Raw genomic sequence first — 22349 nt, forward strand, 5'->3', positions numbered from 1 at the left:
AGGGAGGAGATGCCAATGGAGAGGGAGGATGAGCCATTGGCACTCCCATGGGAAAGGCAACGGGCTGCAGAGACCCTGCACCCCAACTCTCCAGCACAGGAGGAAAGTCTTCCCTGTGAGGCCCTGGCACAGGTTGCCCAGAGAAGCTGTGGCTGCCCCTGGATCCCTGGAAGTGTCCAAGGCCAGGCTGGATGGGGCTGACCACCATCTCCACCCCACCTCTCCACAAGAGCAGTAACTCAGCCTCTCACTCTGGATCACAATGCCAATGATGTCCCTTTGTGCCACCCTCCTTGGCTGGCAGAGGAGGGGGAATAGCAGCTGGGGAGGCAAAGGGAAAATTCACAATTCCATCACAGCTGGAAGACAAATCCCACTGCTGCAGGGATTTTATCTGCATTTCCCTGGGATGTTTTAGCCTCAGGCTGCTCCAGTAATTATTCCTGAGGTTCACTGGGCAGTTTTTACTGGGCTCTCTTTGGTGGGAAGCACAGGGCTGGCAGGGCCATCCAGGTGCTCCACGCTGCCTATCCAGCTGAGAAACAGCATCTCCTGTAGGATCTGACCATGTCTGGGCCCCAGCAAAGCCCAGACCTTGCTCCTGGAGGGACAAGCACTCTGACACTCCCTGCTGCAGATCCTTGGTCCTGGGAGGTGGGCACAGGATGCCCAGTGGTGCTGAGCAGGGACAGCACAGCCAGGGAGCCACAGCCCCTGCTCTCCCAAGGGCCCCAGGAGAAGAGATCTGTGATACAAGACAAAAAGTCAGGAACATGGGGGGATTCTTGGGGTTGTCCTGCACAGGGCCAAGGGCTGGATGATCCCTGTGAGTCCCTTCCCACTCAGGATACCCTGTGATCCCACAGCATCTCCGGTCTCAGCCACAAGCAGAGAACAGCGGGAGCCCGATGGCTCAGCACAACGTTTCTCAACACTTCCAGAAGCAATGCTCTGCAATGCTATTTTTAATCTCTTCTTTTTTTTTTTTTTTTTCTAATTTGCAGAAGTCCAGCCCAGACTTCAGCAGCTCCAAAGGCCACCAGAGCCCCCAGCGTGCTTCCCAATTAAGTGCCGCAGCCGCCCCCGCGCCCCTGCCCGATTACCCAGCGCCTGTTACATAAACCTAATTAGCAGGGCTCCACTTGCAGCATGGCAAATGGCTCCACTAATCCGGGATTTGTTCTCCTAGAAACTAATTTAATCATACAGTGCCAGCCAGGCTGCTCACGTGGCCGAGGGCGAGAGCAGCCCCCAAATCTCTCGGCCCCCAGTAAGGAGCCATTAGGGGTGAGCCAAGCCCCGCCGCCACAGCAGAGCTCCTGGGGACCCTAATCCTCTGAAACAGCCCCAGACAGGATCTACTACTTAAAAAAATAATGAAAAAAAAAAATACCTTAGGAGAGATTTGGGGAGAAAGGCCGTGATTAGGCTGGAGCAAACCTGCAATGGTGCCCATATGGGTGAGCAAGGACCCAGCACCGACAGCGCCTGCTGGGGATGGTGAGGAGGTCACAGCCCCTCTGATGGGACGTGGCACCTCATCCCACAACAGGCAGCACCTCTGCTGGATCCTTCAAAAGCCCTTCCAAACAACTTTTAAGCTTGTGGTATATGAAAGGGAAGTTCACGTGCTGCCAACTTCAGCAGAAGCAGCTCTTACTTAAACTAATCTTAATTAAGGATCTCCAGGATAACCCAACATCAATAGCAGGATTCCCCGGGCACGGGAGGACAGCAGCAGCAGCAGACGGTAATTGTATCACTCCTCAGGCTCAGTGCTCTTTGCAAAATCAGGATTACTTAAAAAATAAAAGAATCCTGAGATTGGAGCATAAAGAAAATTTTCATTGTATCCCCTTTTGTTTACTCTCTGGGCTGTGTTACCACACGGACACGGCTCCAGGTCCTCACACTGAGCCCCCCCAAGCCCAGCCCAAGTGAGCAGAGCCGGGCCCAGCTCTGTGAAGGGTTTCACAGGGCACCCACTCAGTGTTTCACTATTGACACTCCTGTCTCTGGCCAAGTGTAAGCGTTTTTTTCCCTGGACTGTGGAAAGGTGAAGCAAGGACATCTGCAGCCAAGCAGCATCCAGGCTTCCAGAGCCCTGGCAGCAGCGCTCGCTCTGCAGCAGCTTTAATTTATAACACACTCATGGTAACTTGGAGAAAGGCAGAAATTGGACTCCTAATCCCTAAAATTAAAGAGAATCCAGAAATCACAATTTGGGAGTTTTCTTCCTTCTGAGCTTTCCACCAGACAACTTGTTTCTGGCTTAAGAAAGTTGGCTTTCACAGACGGCCTTAAACAAGTATTAAATCCAACACTGACATATGGCTTCATCATCCCAGAGGATCCCAAAATGCCTTTTGCAGGGGAAACTCCACCTCCTGGGCAGGCTGGGAGGACTCAGCTCAGAGCTCCCGGGATCTCCCACCCCACTGGCCTGTTCGCTTTAGGAGCAGGTCTAGAAACCCCTTTGTGCCTCAAGCACGATGTTCTCCAGGTCAGAACAGAGCCAGGGGCACCTGAGCCAGGCCCAGGGAGGGGACCAGGGGCACGGCAGCCCTGCCCCTTCCCCACAGGTGAGTTCTTATCACGGCGGCACCACAAACGGGCCATAAAGGGTTGGGAGGGGACAGCTGTGCCCCAGGTGTGCCCCAGGTGTGCCCCAGGTGTGCTGGCTCCCTTTCATCTCACCCCCCTGTTCAGCCCAAACCCTGGCAAAGGCCGGAGTGTGGCAGGAAAAAAAACGGGCCAGGCCTTCAGGCGGATGGAGCCCTTGGGAATCTTTTTCCTCCCCGGTATCTGTTGGGCACAGGAAGGCAAGCTGGGCTCTGCTGGCACACACAGCACGGCCCCTGCCCCATCCCAAGGGGTTGAGGGTGGCTCCAGGAGGGCACATTCATCTACGAGAGCCCCACCAGCATTTCACAGAGGAAGGACGTGGCCGTGGGACCATTCCACAGGAGTGGAGAAGCCACAGACCTTCCCTGCAGGGCAGAGGTGGGGCAGGGAGGGATGAGTCTCCCACCAGGCCTGGCGGCTCCCAGGGCACCTGCTCCAACCCTGGCACACAACTGTGACACACAGCAAAGCCCAGGACTCCCCAGCCTTGCCCAGAGAAGCTGTGGCTGCCCCATCCCTGGAAGTGTCCAAGGCCAGGTTGGGTGGGACTTGGAGCAACCTGGGCTAGTGGAAGGTGTCCCTGCCCATGGCAGGGGGTGGCACTGGATGGGCTTTAAGACCCCTTCCAACCCAAACCATTCCATGATTCTATGATGGACATTTGGTCTCTGCTTCCTCCATCCTGAGCCAACTGTGCCTCCACTCCCAGCCCAGTGTGGGCAGGGGGGGACAGTGGGGACACCAAGCACTTGGTCAGCTCTGCTCTGCTGGGCTTGGGTGAGCACCTACCGACAGCCTCAAGCTTCAGCAGAAGAAAACCCAATAAAATTCAAGCACAACCTTAGAACAAGCAAGAAAAAAAGAATACAAAAAGTGGGAAACACAAAAACACAAAGAGTGGAACCTCCTTTTGCGGCCAGCCCCTGCCTTTGGGCGAGCTTTCCCCTGGCATCCCACTGGCTGTAGCAGAAGCACACGCAGAGGGCAGAGGTTGCCCCAGACTCGTCCCTTTCAAGCCCCAGGTGCCAGCCCTGCCCCACGAGGGGCTGTGCCAGCACAGCCACATGTCACACACACCCCTGGGCCGGAGCTGCCCACGGCCTTGGCGTGCGGGGAGCAAACAGCGGGTTATCTCCCCTGGGCAAACAACGGGGTCATTAAGTGACGGGCTCAGACAATGTTTAATTACCCCGAGCGTGGGAAGGGGGCAGCCAGGGGGAGGCAGAAACTGCGGGGGGAATTCCGGAGCCGGAGATGAAACGGGAGCTGACGGGGAACAGCCAGGTGATATCCCAGGTGATATCCCAGGTGATATCCCAGTGTTTGCTCAGCCAGCCCAGCTCCCCACAGCCCCCCGGGAGGGCACCCGCCGGCTCCCACATGCCAGCAGCTCCAAAGCCAGGATGTCTCTCCTCTGCCAGGCAGGGACCTGTGCAGGGCCAGGACTCATCTCCCGGGAGGTGGGAGCTCCAGGCTGGAGCAGGGTCTGCTTCTACATCAATTTGATGGATCCGGGAACCTTTAGTGCTGGATCCCCATCTCAGCGGGGCCAGCCTTGGACCTGCCCTTTGGGGGGTCTGTTGACACCTTAAAACCTCTCTCAGAATCATCTCCATCCCCAGGGAAGAGCAGAGCCTGGGGAGGGCACAGCACCAGCACAGGGGCTGTAGAGCCTCCCTCTCCTTCATGTGCCCTGCTGAGCCAACGCCCCCCGAGGAGCTTGGAAACCCTGGCACAGCAGGGCCACGGGCACCATCCACACCACATTCCCGGCAGGAGCTACTGAGTGATTAATCACGGTTACAAGGCTGCACCAGACAGACAGGAATGTGCCATGAAGGGCAAGGAGTACATCAGGGAAAGGTGTTAAAGAGCCCAGCAGGTTGTTTATAACCTGCCATGAACAACTGATTAACCATTAATCCTCTGTTAGCACTGCTTTATGAGCCAGGGCTCCCCCCAGCAGGGACCCTCCAGCTCTGCAGAGCACCAGAGGCACCTGGGCAAGAAACCTTCCAGCACAGAAGCTCACTGGTGCTGCCCTCACCCCCTGCCCAGCCAGGCTCAACCCCCACGGGCCATTTTGAGGTCAGACTGGGGGTAATCAGTGAAAAAAAAGGCAAGTAATCCCCCCAGTCAGATGTTTGTCACGTAGTTCCCCCTTAAGGCTGGAGATGGACCTTGTCCAAGGGAGGGATCACAGCAGGGTCCTGCTCTAAGGGGGTTTCCTGGTGACATCCCTTTTCAGGTGCCACACTCCTGACCTTGAGCTTCCCAGCACCACCCCTCTGTGAGCAGCACCTGTGAGGTCTCCCAGCTCCTTCCCAGCAGCTGGTCCTGGCCCTGGCATGGCACAGAGACCAGCACAGCCCCTCTGCAGCAGCATCCTACCAGGGATGCTCTCAGCAGGCCTCAACTCATTTCAAGGGAACAAGGAGTGGCTTCTCAGATGCATTTCCAGAACTGCTCGCTCTGCCCTCACTGCAGGGAAGCAGGAGGCAGCTGGGATCCCCTCTGCACATGGGGAGGGGGCTGAGGGAGCTGCTGGGCAGGACTGGAGGTGGGGAACACAGCAGGGGCTTCACATGGAGGGGGGGAAGCCACCCTCCATCCCACCCCCCAGACTCCACATCCTGCTGTCCTGCCAACGCTCCCACCTCCCCAGAGCAGCCAAAGCCTCTGGGAACAAGTTTTGGGAGGTGGAGAAAGCAGGTTTTATGAGCATCCAGCCAAGCCCTAGCCAAGAGGGGGAGGTCAGCACAGAGCTCACTCCACCAAGTGCTGGAAGGCATGCCAAGAACCAGCAGCACAAAATGCTCAGGCAGAGTTTTGCCCAAGTGTCCAACCAGGAGATTCCCCAGCAGCACCAGTGTCTCACACTCCTGCCTTCAGGCTCCTCTGCCCCTGCCCCTTTGGGTTTTTAATTGTATAAATTGGATACATTAACTGTATAAATTGGAATTATTTCCCAGATATCCAGCAACAGCTGTTTCCTCTCACCCGATCCCAAAAGACTACAAAACTCTCCCAAACTTTCCCACCTCAGAAATGACAAATTGGACCATTCACCTCCTCAGCACTGCCTGGGACAGAAGGGAAGCCATGGCCACAGCCCTGCCTGTGCCCAGGGTGCCCAGCTCCAGAGCCAGCCATTCCCACATCCCAGCTGGAAAAACAGCCCGTGCTAAAAACTGACTTCAGGTTTACTTTGTCATAAAAGTCACACACAGAGCTCTGATGCCTCAACCCAACAGTTTCAGGCAGTTTGAACACAAAGCAGCTGTGACAAATGTCCTGCAAGGAAAAAGGTGCTTTTCCACATGGAAAAGTGCAGGGGATTCACAAGGAGCACCCACAGAAGGCAACTCTTCTGTGAGAAGAGCTGAGCAACAACTATGACAGCAAAAGGTGAGGGCAGGTGCCCCCCAGGGCTCTGCAAACACAGAGCTCCAGAGCTGCTCCTTCACTCCAAGATGTGTCACTACTCAGAGGAACCTGCTCCCCACCTGCTCAGGGATTTGCCTGAACTTTGCTTGCAAAGATTGGCTTGTCACCCCCATTCCATGGCTTCTCCCATCCCATCCCAGCTCAGTCACAGGGCAAACATCAGGAAATAAAAAAAAAAAAAATAAAATAAGATGGAAATGTCATAAGGCAAAACTCAAGCTGTGCTCCAAACCTATTTCAAGGGGTTCACAATCACTGTGGAGCCTTTGCTGCTGGAGAGCTGGGATGTCACAGACCCCGAGCTCAATATCCTGCTCCAGCCAGGAATTTTACACATGGGCTCTTGAGCAACTTAAATGACTTGCAAGTCCCAGCCTTCTTAACCAGAAGGCTTTAGAAAATCCCAGCCCTAATCCTCCTGTGCTCTATGAGCTGCCCTTCCCGTCTGTAAAAAGGGGATAATATCTTCCTGCCCTCAGGAATATCCCTCACACCGGCTTGGAGCTGCTCAGACACTGCCCTGCAGAGCCTGGAACCAGCTGGGCACGGAGCTCTGGGAGGAGCTGCCCCCCCCAGCACAGCTCCTGCAGCACCTTTCCTGGGACCCCCTTCCCTGGCAGCCACGGCACTCATGGAAACGGGAAAGCTGCATCCAGAGATATCCGTGTGCCCTCCCCAGGATCAGGAACGGCAATCCAAGGCTATAGCTCTGCCCCTCTGTCCCAAACACAGCACGGGGCAGATGACAAGGAGCAGAGGCACCAGCCCAGCCGTGCCAAGAGGGATGGCACAGCCCCCACTGGGCTCCACCATTCCCTGCATGATCCCTTGGGATACGTTACTTCCTCCTCCAGAGCCTCAGTTTCCCCTCCTGAATAACAAAACGGAAGCAAACACCACTTCACCTGCCTGCCCAGAGCAGGGAGCAGCCCCAGGCAGCCAGAGGTTTAGAGAATCCTTGGAAACCAGGCAGGGAAAGCGTGAGAAAAGCCGGAGCCACCGCAGCTGCCTCTGCGATGAAGAAATCGAGGCTGAGTCAGGGAGTGGGAGCCGCGTGTTCCCAGGGGCAGGAGCACACACCAGACACCCGGCAGACTGGTTCCCAAAGAGGCATTCCAGAGGTGATCCCACAGGGAACAGACAGCGGCACACGGCTAACGGGGACCCTGCACCCCGACATCCCACCAGCAGAGCTGCTGGGAGGGAATTCTGGATCCCTCCCTGCGGGGGAGGTGGGATGCTCGGGGCACACACACCACACCCACACTCAGAGTCTCCCAGATGAGCATTCCCAACCCCGTGCTCCAAACGAGCTGTTTTATTCCACAGGCACCTCCTGCAACAGGAGGAAGGGAAAAGCCTGGCTCAGCCCTGCAGAGAGAGTGCTGCCCCCGGGGGGCACACAGCCCCCCTGCCCTTCGTGCAGTGATATTTGTTATCGCTGCCCACTTCCTAATCTCCAGCACATGATGCAAGAACAAAACCCAGCACAACCTCACACATGAACACTCAGCCACCGACCAGGGATGTGGGAAAGTGCCTTCCTACACGGAAAAGCAGGAGGAGGGCAGCAGCTCATCCCCCCGGGATGAGCACTGGCAGCAGGGACAGGCCAGACGCCTCGGGAGGGATGTTGGAGGTGAAAGAAAAACAAGTTGCTTGTCCCTGTTTCCCCAGGGACTCGGATGAGTCACTGTCCCATGACAGTGCCAGCAGCCCCACAGAACTCCCAGCATTCCATCCTTTCACAGTTTTACTGGAGACAAAGTTAAGAGGATGCTGGGGCGGATGGAGGAGATCCCACTGTGTGCAGCAAAATCCCTTCTCAGTCCCAGCCTTTGCACCCTTTGTTCATTTGAGCGCTTACAAATCTGATCCAAATGCCAACCTGCCCTTTTTCCTCCTGGGAAAGGGAATTCCCCTGCAGCCAGGCCAGCCAAGACTCCTTCCCAAGAGCAGAGAAAAGCCTGGAAGCAAAGGAACTGCAGGAGAGCAGGTCACTAAAAGCCTTTGGAGCTTGATGCAGTTCCTGCAAGTGCAGCAAAGCTTCAAAAGGAAAAGCGAGTGCTGGAGACTCACAGAACCCCAGAATGATTTGGGTTGGAAAGGACCTTAAAGATCATCCAGTTCCAAACCCCCTGCCATGGATTTGGTGGCCAAAAGCCACCAGCAGCCCTGGAAGAATGAGGGAAAACAAAGCAGGAAAAAGAGGGAGGGAGGGAGGGAGGGGGTGAGTGGGACAGAGAGGAGGGCGAAGGATGGAAAAGGAGGGAAGGATTTGCTGGAAGCCAGATCTACAGCCTGTTCCTGAAACTTCCCACTTGTGTGCCGGGCACTCCCGAATACTAATCAGAAGTGAAAAAAATATCAAACAATTAGGAAGGAAAGTCTCTTGGCAGGGTTTCTCCTGGAGACGTCGGGCTGGTTTTGTTTATGAGCTGGAGGAAGTGGTAACCGCTCCTGTTTGTTCTTCGGAAGAAAAGAGAAAGCTCCAGTGTTTTAATTTCTCCGCTGAAAACCCTGGAGATTTGGCCTGAAATGGATCAGAATGGCTGATCTAGATTCACCCTCAGCCTTTTGTTGCAAGAAAATATTTTAGTCATTTTCTCCCTCCCCTTCTGCGTGGGGAGAGAAAGGGGCAGTGGATACAAAGCAGGCATTTTTGTTCCCAGAAAATATCAATGAAAAGAGCATTCCAGAGGCCAAGGGCGCAGCACAGCTCCCAGGGCACGGGAGATGTCCTTGCTGGGCAGATGCACCCTCAGGAAGGGCAAAGATATAAACTCAAATACTCCTTTTCTTTATAAAGGCAGGTGAGGCAACACACGGAAAGTCTAAATAAAGGTTTTTAGTAAGATTTTTGCCTCTCAGTGACACACACGGGGCTGGGAGGAGGAGAGATCCCAGCCAGACACACAAACTTCATCCATCTGAAGGTGCAACTTGCAGCTCATCGAATGCAAAGTCCCTGTAAAAACCCTTCATTTGGGAGGGTTGAAGTAGCACCTTGGCAAATCAAACCAGGTTCACTGGGGTTTGTAACAGCAAGCAGAAGGGGCACAGCATGGCAGGGACGGGTCCTGGTGTGAGGAAAAACAGGTCCCAGGAAAGCTTCAGCCCCCAGAGGGGGTTTTGGAGCCCTGAGCAGGGTGAGAATAGAGCTGGTGGCTCTGTCCCCAAGGCTCTCAAGCACCTCTGCTGGGCAGGCAGCTCGTCCTCAAAGGGAGCAGCCAGAGGACGGGCAAACCGTGACACTCCTGGCTAAAACCTTCCCCAGAACTCCAGGCTTTTAGGTGCAGAACCCAAATGGATTCACCATGGAAACCCGGCCCCGGGGCTGGTAGCGCTGCTGGAATGTGCAGTTGGCCCCAGCCACGGAGGAGGGAGCCTGGACAGTGAAACCTTTCAGCGTGAACGGTGCCGACCAGGCAGTCTGGGGCTGCTCTGGAAGTGCTTTCCAAGGCAGCCAAACCCGCCGGGTTATCCAGCGATAATTCACCCGCTTCCAGACGGAGCCGCTGGAAGCGGAGCCAGACAACGCTCCCAACCCTCCTGCTCCTGGGGGACTTGGAGAGGGAGAGGTAGAGCAGGAGCTTTCCAAGCTTTTCTCTGGGAGAAGACAGCACATTGAGCCATCCCTGGGTCAGCCTCCCAGCTCCAGGAATGCCATGGAGGTGACGGGCACGGAGTGTGCTGGAGACAGAAGGACAGTAGAAGCCTCTGGGTCACTCACCCGAGGCACCCTCACCCAAACACCTCCGAGGGTCCTCCTGCCCCTGCACACACTCCCAAGCACCCACATTTCCAGGTCATACTCATGGATCAGGAGCTTTTCAAATCCAGCCTGAGTTTTCCTAAGTGCCCGATGCTTTTGGCTAAAAGCAGATGCATAGATGTGTTTGTCACTCCAGATCTGCTCCCTCCCCAGCCTCATCCCTCACTGCCTCGACACTCTGCCCTCAGGGTGTCAGGATTCACAGATTCTGGTTCTCTAAAATCACAGAATATCCAGAGTTGGAAGGGACCCACAAGGATCATCGAGTCCAACTCCTGAGCAGCTCCCTGCTTTGGGGGCTGCACCTCCACGAGCATCCCAGGAGGTCGGGAATTGCCCTTTACGCGACAGCAGCACCCATTCCCGGGGGGTTCGGATCCCTGTCCCCCAGCCCGGCCGCTCTGGGCGGGCGGTGAAAGCCACCGGCGAAGCGGAGCGGGGGATGGAGCGGGAATGCCGAGGAGCGGGAATGCCGCGGAGCTCCGCTGCCATCCAGCGGCCGCGGGACCCGCGCTCGGGGCAGCGCCCCCCCCCGTCGGTTCGCCGAGAAGCCACCGACAACCTCCCCCCCCCGCGATTTTTTACACGGCGAACACCGATTTCATTGTTTTCCCCCTGTATTCCACCTCGTGCTGGAGCAGCCCTGTCCCGTTTAACCCCTGCTTCCAGGGATACTGGTTGCTCCATGGGTTTCTCCACACCTTTCTCCCCAACCTTTTCAGCGCAGGGAGCAGAGGGCTGGAGCAGCTCTGCTCTGGAGACGGGTAGGGAGAGCTGGGGGTGTTCAGCCTGGAGAAGAAAAGGCTCCGGGGAGACCTGACAGCCCCTTCCAGGGCCTAAAGGAGCTCCAGGAGAGCTGGAGAGGGACTGGGGACAAGGGATGGAGTGACAGGACAAGGGGGAATGGCTTCCCACCGCCAGAGGGCAGGGTTAGATGGGATACTGGGAAGCAATTCCTCCCTGGGAGGGTGGAGAGGGGCTGGAATGGAATTCCCAGAGAAGCTGTGGCTGCCCCTGGATCCCTGGAAGTGTCCAAGGCCAGGCTGGACGGGGCTTGGAGCGACCTGGTCTTAGTGGAAGGTGTCCCTGCCCCTGGTAGGGGATGGGAACTGGGTGAGCTTTAAGGTCCCTCCCCAGCCAAACCATCCCATCCAATTCCATGGGATCCCGATCCCGGCCGCTGTTCCCGCGCGCCCCCTGCGGGCCCCGCCCGGCACTGCCGGCCCTGCCCGGGGCCACCGCTGGGGGTCAGCGCGATCCCGGCAGCGATCCCGGCGGATCCAACCCCGTCCCGGCGGCATCCAGCCCCGGCCCGGCGGGACCCAGCCCCGGCCCGGCGGGACCCAGCCCCGGCCCGGCGGGACCCAGCCCCGGCCCGGCGGGACCCAGCCCCGGCCCGGCGGCATCCCGCGCCCCAGCCAGGATCCAGCACCCCCTTACCCAGGGGGTCCCCTCCCTCCCGGGTGCCCTGGGAAAGGCTGTGCCACCCCCACACCCTAAACTGAGCTGGGCGAGGGGGGCGGCCATGGGAAGCCTCCCTTCCAAGGGGCACATGTGGCACTTGGGGACATGGTTTAGTCGGTGCTGGAGGAACGGTTGGACTCAGTGACCTCGGAGAGCTTTTCCACCCAACCCATTCTGTGGTTCCCTGAGATGCCGCGGGGCAGAGCGGGGCCGGTCAGTCCCTAAAGCATTTTGGCCGTTTGCCGGTGGGTTTCTCCCTGGGTCCCAAGCTCAGCTGTCCCCAGCAGCACTGGGCTGCCCTGGAGTGTCCCTCGGGCCAGTTGTACCGGGACACATCCTGCTCTGGGGTGTGCAGGGGCACTGATCTGCAGGGAGCAATTAGAGGTGAGAAAGAGCCTGAGATAAGGAACATTTCTCAGTCCAGAGGCTTTGCAAGGGATTGCTAAAGACCATGATAAAGAGCTTTTGGTGCCTGCAGCTACAGGTGGGGATCTCTGCAGCTGGACTGCAGTTCATCCTTCCTGCAGGATTTCAAGGCCAGGTTGGACGGGGCTTGGAGCAACCTGATCTGCTGGAAGATGTCCCTGCCCGTGGCAGGGGGTGGCACTGGATGGGCTTTGAGGTCCCTTCCAACCCAAACCATTCCATGGTTCTATGATGCAGCTCCCAACAACCACAGGCAATCTCAGCAAAAGGGAAAGATGCAAAAACCAAACCCCAACTCCAAGTACCAGCCTGGCCCCGGATCACAGCAGCTGCTGCAGAGGAGTCCAGCAGTTCTGGGTTGCTTTACATCAGCTCAGGGTAGGAAGTCTCTGCTTTGCCTCAGCACAAGTTGCTCAGCACTCGAAAATGTGTGGAACTACCAGCAGGGTCAAGTGCACAAACTCATCCCTCCTGCCTGCACTTCACAGGCAGGGACAGGAGAGGAAGCCAGAGCCTCATGTTGGAAAGGAATGAAGTCAAGTACTTGGTACATTCACATCATCATCGAGGAAAAACCACAATGCCAAGGGTTTGGGAAGGGACTGAGCTGTAACAGCACCAGTCAGACACAGACAAGGGGAGGAAATCAGGACACCCAGGCTCTGCTCAAACAGCTGGGAGTCTGCAGTGCAGAAGCACAGTCAGCCCCTCAGGTTTGGATTTTCCATCTCCGTCCATCCCGAGAGCAACCAGCTGGCAGAGCCACCTCTGGCAAGAGCAAACACCAGATCCTCCTGGATTTGTGTGCAATAAAATGGACAGCAGCCTCAAAGGTCTCTCCTGTGCCCCTGTGCCCACCCTGGCACAGCCCCTGCTCAGCTCCTGCAGGACATTCCACAGCCCCCACTGCTCCCAGATGGACACCAGGACAGAGCTCACGGCCCTGCCAGGCTGCATCAGCCTTCTTGGGCTGAGTGCCCACCAGCCAACAAGAGCAGATGAGCCCTAACCAAAAGCAGATATATATTTTTAGAAGCCAAGTCTTTGCCAGCAGCAATTTTCCCTTTATTCACATTTCTGAGTCTCATTCTCACAAAGGAAAGATCACTAAAAAAAAAGACCCCTGAGAAAGCAGCCTGGGCAGGGCAAACCACAGCACCTCCTCAGTTTAAAGGGTCAGTTCTGCTCCACGTGCCAAAACCCAGCTGGACCCTCCCCAGTTCAGAGCAAAGGGTCATTAGAGCCTTCACAGGGAACAGGGACTGGAGGGGAACGTCCTCCCCAAAACACACAGGGACAAGAGAAGCCAAGTGTCGCTGCAGGCCAGACCCAGGAGAAAGGCAGGACAGCACCCCTGGTCAAGGGGCAGCATAGAGGGCTGGTGAGGGCAAATCCACCTGCCCTGGCCCAGGGATCATCACCTCCTTCCCCAACCAAGCAGAACCCCCCACGTTTCACCCTCACACATCCCAGCTGCTCCCAACAGCCCCTCGGGCACTTCTCCCAACATCACACCAGGATGTCGACACCACCACAGGTCCCCTCAAAATCCGAAGCCCTGGCATCACTTTCTAGCAGGAAAGGGGATTTTCCAGCACAAGGAGGTTTACTCCACCCTCCTCTCCAAGGGGAACCTCTCAGCTCATCCCTGCATCCACCAGGAGCCCCACGGGACCCTCAGGACAAGCCACACATTGTTCCCAGTGAGCCTGACAAGGTTCCCACGAGCCACCACCACTGATTTCCACAGGCTTAAAAGCCTGGAAAAGCAGCAGGGCTCCCCTCACCAGGGAAAGAAAGGAAAACCTGCTGAGGGGCTGCAGCCTTTAACCCCTTTGTTCATTACTCAGCAATAAAACTCCAGGAAGAAAACCCTTATTAGGGATTTCAGGCTCAGATGGTACTAAAATGTTCTTGCTCTGATGGGAACAGGCAGGGGAAGGCAGCTCAGCTGTCAGAAACAAGCCTGTCTGCTCCCACATTCCCTTACAGCAGGTCACCCCGTTTGGCATCGTTTTCTCAAGTGAGGGAAAATATAATTTTTACAGAAGTCCCACAGGAAAATGCTTTAAAAAAAAAAAAAAAAAGAGAGAGAAAAATATATATTCCTGACTCACCTAAAAGCAGCAGGATTTGTCCTACACGTGTGAGTGGACTCCTTCCTCTTCCAGAGCCACGATGCCCAGAAAAAGAGGGGCTGTAATTGCTGCTTTTCCACATCTGTCCATTGGGAGACGTCACAAGTCAAAGCCAGTTCCACCACAGTGATGCCAAAAGCAGTAATCCACGGGAGCTGGAGAGGAGCAGGGGCTGCAGCCTCCCAGCTGTGCCATTCCCAGCTCCAAACAGAAGGGAGCATCCAAAACCCACAGCAGACCAGGAGGGTTTATGATGTCAGAGATCCCAGGGGAGAGGAACCATCCAGAGGCAAATCCTCCTGGCTCAGGACCATTGGTGGAGGGGAAGTCCCAATCCTGCACATGGTCAGGCTCTGGTCTCCTCATTTCTGGCACAAGGACAGTCCCAGGGCGGCTGTGGCCGATGGAATTTGTCATTCCTGAAGTAGCAGATGCCAAAACCTGTGGAGAAACAAACGTCAGGATGAGGGACCAGGAGTGACCTCGGTCACCCCAGCACAGCCAGAGCTGCCCCTTGTCTCCAGCCCCTGTTCTCCTGCCAGCCACAGGGCACCTGAGCACATCCCAGGGAGCAACACTGCAAGATATTCCCAAACCCAGCATTAAAATGTCAGGATTGTGCCAAAAGGAAGGAGCAAGTGAGATTTTTCTTGCTGCAGCTGAGCAGAGAGCACTGGCCATGCTGGTGGCCACATCCCCAGGGAGCAGAGAGCACTGGCCAGTCCCTTGCCCAGGTGTTACTGTCCCAGTTGGTCAGTACTGGTCACACTGGTTCCTGACATGTAGGATTCTGATTTAAATCCATCCACAAAAAGAGAGACAGGGATTTCTTTGCAGGGCACCACATCTCCTCCACAGGGCAGCAGTGACAAACACAGCAAACAGCCACAGGGCTCAGAAAGGTGACAATTCCCAAGCTGAATTCCCTCCTGCAACAGCCTCCAGATGGAACCAGCCCCTGCAGCAGTGCTGAGCCCCCCGGGGCTTAGAGGATCTGCTGAAGATGTGTCCAACCACAGACCCCCCGACTGTCCCTTCCCTTTGGTGACAACCCCAGCAGAGAGCCCGGGACAGGAGCAGCATCTTCCTCCCTGCATCCCTCCACCCCACACCCAGGGAAGTCACGGACACGCTGGCAGAGGGAGCAGGGACCCCTCTGCCCCGAGAGCGGTGGGCACACGGATGGCCAGCGCTTTTTGGGGAGGGTTTTGACGTCCTGCCCTGTGCCAGGGCCCTGCAGAGCCCCTCCCCTGTGCTCGGGCACACAGTGCCCCGGGATGCACACGAGCACAGCCCCTGCCCTGCCTCGTTAGGGCGCCGCTGCTCCCCGGCACAAAGTCCGTATTTGTTTCCCTGCAGGGGTGGAAATAAAGGGGGTTTTGTGTTTTCTTCCTCTTCTCTTCTCGGGCCGGAGTGAGTTTATTTGACACTCCAGCACTCTTTGTGAGCTGAGTGCCCGAGGATAAATGCTACCCTTAAGAGTTACTTGGCGTTAGACAGAGGGACCCTCTTCAGAGGAGAATGGGGGCTTGTTGGGCTGGGGTGGGAGGGGGCAGGGGAGGGGGGCTCCGAGGAGCGCCCGGGCAGCCCTCATAGAAGGGTCTCTGTCCTGGGCTCACAATAGAGCGAATTCTTAAAGATACCGGGAGCTGAAAGGAAGGAAGGAACTTTCCTCCTTTTTAAAAAGGATTTTCGGGAACAATTGAAGAAGCTTTTAAAAGGGGATCATTATTTCCCATCCAGTCCGCTGGGCTGGGAAGCTCTGCCTCCCTCCCCCCCTCGAGCCCCGGGCTGGGGAGGTCTGACATGTTCCACTGGGACACACCGAGAGGTTGGATGATGGTCACTGGCCAGTTTACTGAGGAACTGCCCAGGCCCTCGAGCAGGGGGTGCCTCATCCTTCTCCTCCCTCCCACAGGTGCCACTTCCATGAGCCACCTTCTTCTGCTTCCAGGTCCTCCTGCCCTGGAAGGAATAAGGTGCAGAGAATGGATTATCCCAGGAACACTGGCTCAAATACCCACTGATGGAGCAGGTGGAGCAGGATGCCACCACCCACCCTGCCAGGGACACAGGAACAACTGTCCCCTGGAGACACAACATCCATGCAGAGAGAGGATGGCACATCCATGGAGAACAGGGGTGCAGAGAGCCCTGCCAGCCTGCTCCAGGTGAGCAGCTCTTCCTGCCCAGCTGATGGAGGGTTTTCTGCACACACTCAGTGTCACACAGAGCAGAAAGAGGAGTTAAACCAAAGCAGTTTGGCTGCTGAGCTTCACCTCCAGCTCAGCACCACCCCAGACCCCACCCACTGCCAGGGTGACTGGTACCAGCTCCCACCACCCTCATGCCCAGCCAGGCAGGACCCTCCTGCCCACCCCCCCACCCCGGGCTGCATTGCAGCATTTCTGGCACCTCACAGCAACCCCAGCCCAGGTGCCAACACTGTCCCACCCCACAGTGAGCCCTGCTCCTCACACTGTCACTCCAGAGGTGTGTGAGGACCTCACCCACAGGCTCCCTCCTTCCCTCTTCCCTTCCACTTGCTGAGGAAATGCTGGAAACAAATGCAGAACCAAGTCCAGGGCAGTGCTGGCCATGAGGGACCTATAAAGCTCATCCACACCCCCAGCAGGGAGGGGACCTGCTCTCCACAGTCTGGAAGTGCAGAGAAGCTCCTATAAGCTTTAATTCCCAGAGTTCAGTCCCAAATTCACTACATCCCTGGCCATCCAGGTCCAGAGTGAACCAAGCTGCCTCTTGGTGTCACTGGCAGCCCAGGTCCCAGGAGCAGGTTCCTGTCCCTCCAGAGACACCTTACCTGGAGCTGTGCCAGTGCCAGCACTGAGCTCATCTGCAGGGAACGAGGATGGGCAGGGGAGAACCTCACCCAGCACAAACACCCTCACCACCCAGCCTACAGATCCTAAAGGGACCTTCACTGCACCTTCTGCCTGCCAGGGTGAGCCCACGCACCAAAAACGAACGTTCTGACACCTCCTGGCCTGAAATCCCAGTTTAAAGGACCAGCAGAGGAGCTGAGGGAAACCCCAGTGACAGCAGTGAGGGCACAGCCACCCAGAGTGGCAATGATGTGACACTGACCCTGTACAGGACACCCTCGGGGAGTCCAGAGCAGCCTCCAAAGCCAGTCTGAGCTCCTGGGTGGTACCAGGCAAGAACCTTTTGGCCCTGGTGATCAAGTCACGCTGCCAGAGAGGTTCAAGGTTGCCTTAGGCTGAGTTTTACTCAGCACAGTCATCTCTGCTCCTCGACAAGACCAGGGCAGGTTTTCCTGCAGCCATACAAGACAGATGACAGCTCTGATCCCTCCCAGGGAGAAAAAGCAGGAATGAAACCTCAGAGGGATAAGCTTTATAAAAATCCTGACTAGACAACACTTGCTCCTGATACAAAACCCATTCTGAGGGAGGTGGTTGGTTTGTTTTTTTTTTTTTCAGGAAAGCTGCACAACCACCCGGGGATCAAACACATTTATTTAAAGGCTTAGGTTTTAGCCCTCAAAAAACATCTGTGGCTTGGCAGAAAGAGGAGCCAATTGAATTTTAAAAATGTTACCTTCTTAGGGCACGGGGGCAGCACAACCCCGGGGCCGGGGCCCTCACACCTCATCAGCTCTGTGTGGGAGAATCACACCTAGAGATGAACCCCAGGTGAGAACAACCTCCCTGACCGCACTCACTGCACTCCTCCTCTCGGGAGTTGCTCCAGGGAAGCACTGCCTGCAGTTCAGATGCTGCCACAGAGGGGGAAAAACCCAAAAGCAAGAAAGGGGGAAGCCCTGGAGCTCTGAGAAGGCTGAGAGCAGGACACAGAGCCACACTGAGCATGGGCTCTGTCTCCAGGGACTAATAAGGCAGCACACTGTAAACCCTAATCCTGTGTTAAGAGCTTTCATCAAAAAGGAACAGTATTTATTAGGGAGTTATAGGAGGCAATAAAAGTGTTTTCATGCAGTGTTTATACTAACATGGGGGGCTTTCTGCTCGCATTTGCCCCTTGGTTTTTGTTTTAAATGCATCTTTCTGATGAAATGAGCCCTTCTGAACAAGGCCACCCTTTGTAATGCAGTTCTAACTCTCTGGCCGGGCGCGGTAACTGGCAGAGCCCTGGGCTTTTCTTGCCCTCTCTTTTGTTGCTTTGCTTTTCTGTTCAAAGTTCAAACAAGCCAAAAAGCCCCCCAGCAGGCTGCATTGTGCTCCTGGCATTATCCCCCCCGTTGTCCAGGGCTCAGGGAGCCGGAGGGAGGGCGGTGGGTGTGGCCCAAAACGTTTGATCTCCAAAAGTTTAAGGCACTTTCTGATCACTTCTTGCACAGAAGAACCCCCAGACAGAGGAACTTGAGTCCAAAACTGTCTAGATCTGAGCCAGCTGCTACTAAAAGTCACCAAGAAGTGATGCTACTGGATCAAATATATTTACAACCAGGCACAAGAGGAATGCACACCAAAATCCAGCCCTCGGAAGAGCCAGGTCGGAGGCCAGGGCTTCCAGATGTCACAGCTGTGCTTCACTGCAGGCAGACGCATCCCAAAAACAGTCAGGACCCAGCCCCAGGTCACAACATGCCCCAAGTCCTCTGTAACACTGAGCCTGAGCCAGGCAGGTGTAGCTGAATCTGGTTCAGAGACCACTGAACCCCCATTACATGGACTTTAATTTACAGCTGGTCCTCAAACAGTGACAGTGTGACCATCCCTTACCCCAGCCTGCCTTGGGGCATCCCTGCTTTTCCAGCCCAGGAGGGGTGAATCCACCTTCCCCAGGCCCCAGCTCCAGCACAGCCATTCCAGAGGGCTCTGGGGGGTCCTTCCCAAGGGGACCAGCCCAGGAGCAGCTCCAGCTCAGTGCCTCCAGACTGGGTCCTGACAACCTCCCAGAGCTGTGGGTTGAGCCCATTTGGGTTGTTTCCCCCCTGGCTCCTGTCTCTGCAGGCTCTGGACTCAGACAGCATGGATTTCCTGGCTCAGCAGGGGCAGAGCAGGGACACTCCTCTCCCAGTTCCTTGGGCAGGAGAAGCACCTGCAGCACCAGCACCTCCAGCTCCTGTAGCTGAATCTGCCAGAGCACCTGAATCCCACAGAGAGAGCCACCAGTGCCTGCTCCCCCCACCCCACCCCTCCCTCTGCCCACCCCAGCCTTCCCCAGAGCAACATCCCTCCCACCCTGGGACACTCCATGACAGGAACACCCCTGGCCATGGAGCGACTTCCCCTCCTCCTGCCAGCACAAGAAACGGGGTTGCCTTTCTCTTCATACACGTTGTGCTTGCAAAGCACCTTCACACTTCAGCTGGGAGCCTTTTCCCATCACAAAACTGATACCCCCACAGTCAGAGGGGCTGCAGAGTGACCCCACTGCCTTTCAACAACACCCTGAAAGGGTTCTCACCAGCTCATCAAGTGAAGCTTGAAGGGTGCCACATCTCAGACCACCTTTTGTTTGAGACACCTGAACAGGGAAAGCATCTGGGAAACCCTCACAAAAAGCAAGTCCCAGCAGATCTGCTTCTTTTTCCAGCAAAGCCTTTGAAAAGGAGAGCACAAAAACATTGCAGCTGCCTCTGCCCCACAAGGTCTCCCCACATCAGGGGCTTTAACTCACCACACATGTGGAACTCCACACCTGTGGGAGGGATTGAGGTGACCCAGGAAGATTTCCCACCACCCCCCCCCCAACCAAATTCTACAGGGAAATAAGAGAGCTGATGTCCTGAAAACATCACCTGCCTGACAGCAGAGAAGGATGGTGTCCCTGTGAACCCTGCTCCAGCCTCCAAGCTGGAATCTCCCCTTCACAACACCAGGCAGCTTCTTCCCAAGGCCTGAGTCACCAGCCCTCTCCCCACCACTTCCCTCCCACCAGCTGTGACCGTGATTATAAAAAGATGTCTCAATTAGCAAGAGCTGAGCAATTCCTGCAGCCTCCAAACCCTTCAGAGGAAACACATTCCAAGCCAGCAAAGAGCAACACTAACAATGTCTGGGCAATAAAAGCTTCTCTTGTTTATATCAAAGCAACCTCAAACATCCTTTCCCCAAACAGGCATCGCTGGCCCTGCACAGGGCTCAGTGGGCTCAAAATCTGCAAGGGCTGGTGTTCTCCTGCTGCCGGGTCCCTGCGAGCAGACAGCACTAACTCCTGTGTGTGTTGTTGGTTGCAGGTCTAGACTGGTGTGGTCTTTTTGTTGTAGCGAGCAAAATAAGGGAGTCATTCATATTTTTCCAGAATTCACACAGAAGTGCTCTTGTGCATCACAGATACCCTGAATCACCAGCCCCGATCGAGTGTCCCTCACTCCCGGGCTCACACGGGCCAGCGCCGAGGCTGGGGAGACCCCTCGGACCCCAGCAGAGGAGGGGAGAGGGTTTTGAGGGGTTTTATACATTGCCCATCATCCCGGCCGGGCACCTGCCCCGGGGCAAGGTATTCCCACGGCAGGGCAAGGGAAAAGCCGCGTGTGTTTTTCCCCTAAAGAAACCCCGAAACCCCATTAAAAATAAACAAACAAACCGAAAACAAAACACCAAAAAACAACGAATCAAAAGAGCAGCCACACGGTTTTCCCCGGAGGGAACAGGAGCCCTCCCCGCTCCCCAGGACCGGCTCCCGCCTCCCCTCCGCGCTCGGGCCCCGAACGAGGAGCATCCCCCGGCCGGAGCCCCTCGCCCCCGGGAAGGGGGAACGGGTGGGAGCCGGTGGGACACAAAGGCGATGGTACGAGGGGGATACACCGGGGGCTGGCACCGGGGGGCCCCGCAGCGCCCCAGCTGAGCCCCCCCCAGCGCCGGGACCTCCGGGGCGCATCCGCAGCCCCCGGGGCCGCCCCGCTTTTAACGGGACCGACAAGAGCAAGTGCGGGGCGGAGGAGCCCCGTGCCGACCCCGGCCCGACCCCCCGAGCCCAGCGGGGCACCCACCTCCGCCTCCAGATCCACCTCCGAGCCTCGTCCCGCCGGAACAGCCCCGGGGCTGCGGGTCCCCCGGCGCGGGAGCGGCACCATCCTCCTCCTCCTCCTCCATATCCTCCTTCTCCAAATCCACATCCCGCTCCAGGGGGCCGGGCACGGCCCCACTCCCATCGGGAATACCCCCGGGGGTGCCGGTGCAGGAGCCCGGGATGCGGGTCGGGACCAGCTCCACCGCGGCCGGGGATGCTCCGACTGCGGCTGCCGGGCCATTCCCCCTTATATAGCCCCGGGGCGGCGGGCGGGCGGCGCGGCTTCACGGGACTTGTAGTTCCTCCCCCCGGCCCGGAGCCGCCTCCCTCCGTCGGTCTGTCCCTCCCTCCCTCCGGCCGGCCCGCGCGGGGAGGGGAGGGGAGGGCGGGAGAGGACCCGGGGGAGTGGTGGGGGGCAGGATTGGGGGTGGTTTCGCTCTTCAGCGGGACCCCGTTGCTCTCTGCCATCCCCGGGGGGGAAGAGCCGATGCTTTTGCCTGGAAAAGCCCGGTTTTTCCCGGGACTCCGGGAGCCGCATCCCTGGCACAGCCAGTCCGACGCCAAACCGGCCCCTAAACTGCCGGTAAATGAGTAACTGCACCAAAACCTCAGCGCGGAGACCAAGGGCTTCAATTGTCCCGTGTATTGGTTATTGTTTAGTTTAATTATTGTCCCAATTATTAATTTAACTTAATTATTAACCCATCCGTGGAATGAATGAGCAATTAACCGTGCTGTTAACTCAGGGGCTCATTTAAGGCCCGTTCTCCCAAGCACACTCGGGCCAGGCAGAGTCTCGTCCCACAGGTTTCCCTGCTGCTCCATGAACCCCACGTGCTTTGGGAAAGGTCCTAAAGGGGACATGAGGCACAAGGACAGTGGCAGCCACCCGTGACCCTCCCTGCAGTCACAGCCCCTCTGCCACAGGGACAGCTGGACTGTGGCAGGGCAGAGGGTGCAGAAGGTGCTGGTCAGGGGGGGAAGATCCTGCACAACCCTTGTGCAGTTGGATGCTGGGCTTGGCTCCAGGTGGGGAATGTCCCACCCCACCAGCTTCACAGGGACAGGGACACAGATCCAGCATCTTCCCACCTGCACCGGGTCAGGATTGGCCCTCCCTCGCTCAGAAGAGCTGATGAAGTGAAACCACAGAGGTTTTGTAGGACAAGTGAGCGAGAGGGGCTGAGGCAGCAAGAGGGAAAGTGGAGGGGAAGGAAAAAAACCCTCCTGGCAGGTTTTCAGGGCCCGAAGCCGGAGTGGAAATGCTTCCCTTCCCTTAATTGCTTCGAGACCAGATGAATTTCTTGAAGAAACCGCAACTGAAAAGCTGCACAAATCACATTGTTGTGCTTGTGTTGGCTGCCTGCTTAAGGAGGGAAAAGGTCATCGTTTATGGTATATTAAAAAGAAAAAAAGCCATATTTCAGTGCTGTGCAGGAGGGGGTTGTGCTGCTTTTTCATACCCACGTTCTGGAAATTAAAACCTGTTTGGCAAGAGCCAGAACACAACTCGC

The 22349-nt window shown here is 56.6% G+C and overlaps 2 long non-coding RNA genes across 2 annotated transcripts in view; one reads left to right on the forward strand and one right to left on the reverse strand.

Annotated features, from left to right (window-relative positions):
- Positions 1 to 21046, reverse strand: part of LOC116796298 — a 45047-nt gene extending 24001 nt beyond the window's left edge. Inside the window, exons 1-2 of the long non-coding RNA XR_004360311.1 lie at positions 20816 to 21046; positions 13855 to 14316 (exon numbers count right to left, since the gene is read on the reverse strand). This is a non-coding gene — a long non-coding RNA (uncharacterized LOC116796298). The remainder of the gene's footprint in view (positions 1 to 13854; positions 14317 to 20815) is intronic.
- On the forward strand, positions 12013 to 12569 carry LOC116796297. The gene is made up of 2 exons (XR_004360310.1): positions 12013 to 12115; positions 12226 to 12569. It is a non-coding gene; the product is annotated as an uncharacterized LOC116796297 (long non-coding RNA).
- Positions 21047 to 22349: the final 1303 nt, after the last annotated feature.

Source organism: Chiroxiphia lanceolata, chromosome 19 (assembly GCF_009829145.1).
Source record: "Chiroxiphia lanceolata isolate bChiLan1 chromosome 19, bChiLan1.pri, whole genome shotgun sequence".
In the NCBI taxonomy this organism is placed as follows: domain Eukaryota; kingdom Metazoa; phylum Chordata; class Aves; order Passeriformes; family Pipridae; genus Chiroxiphia; species Chiroxiphia lanceolata.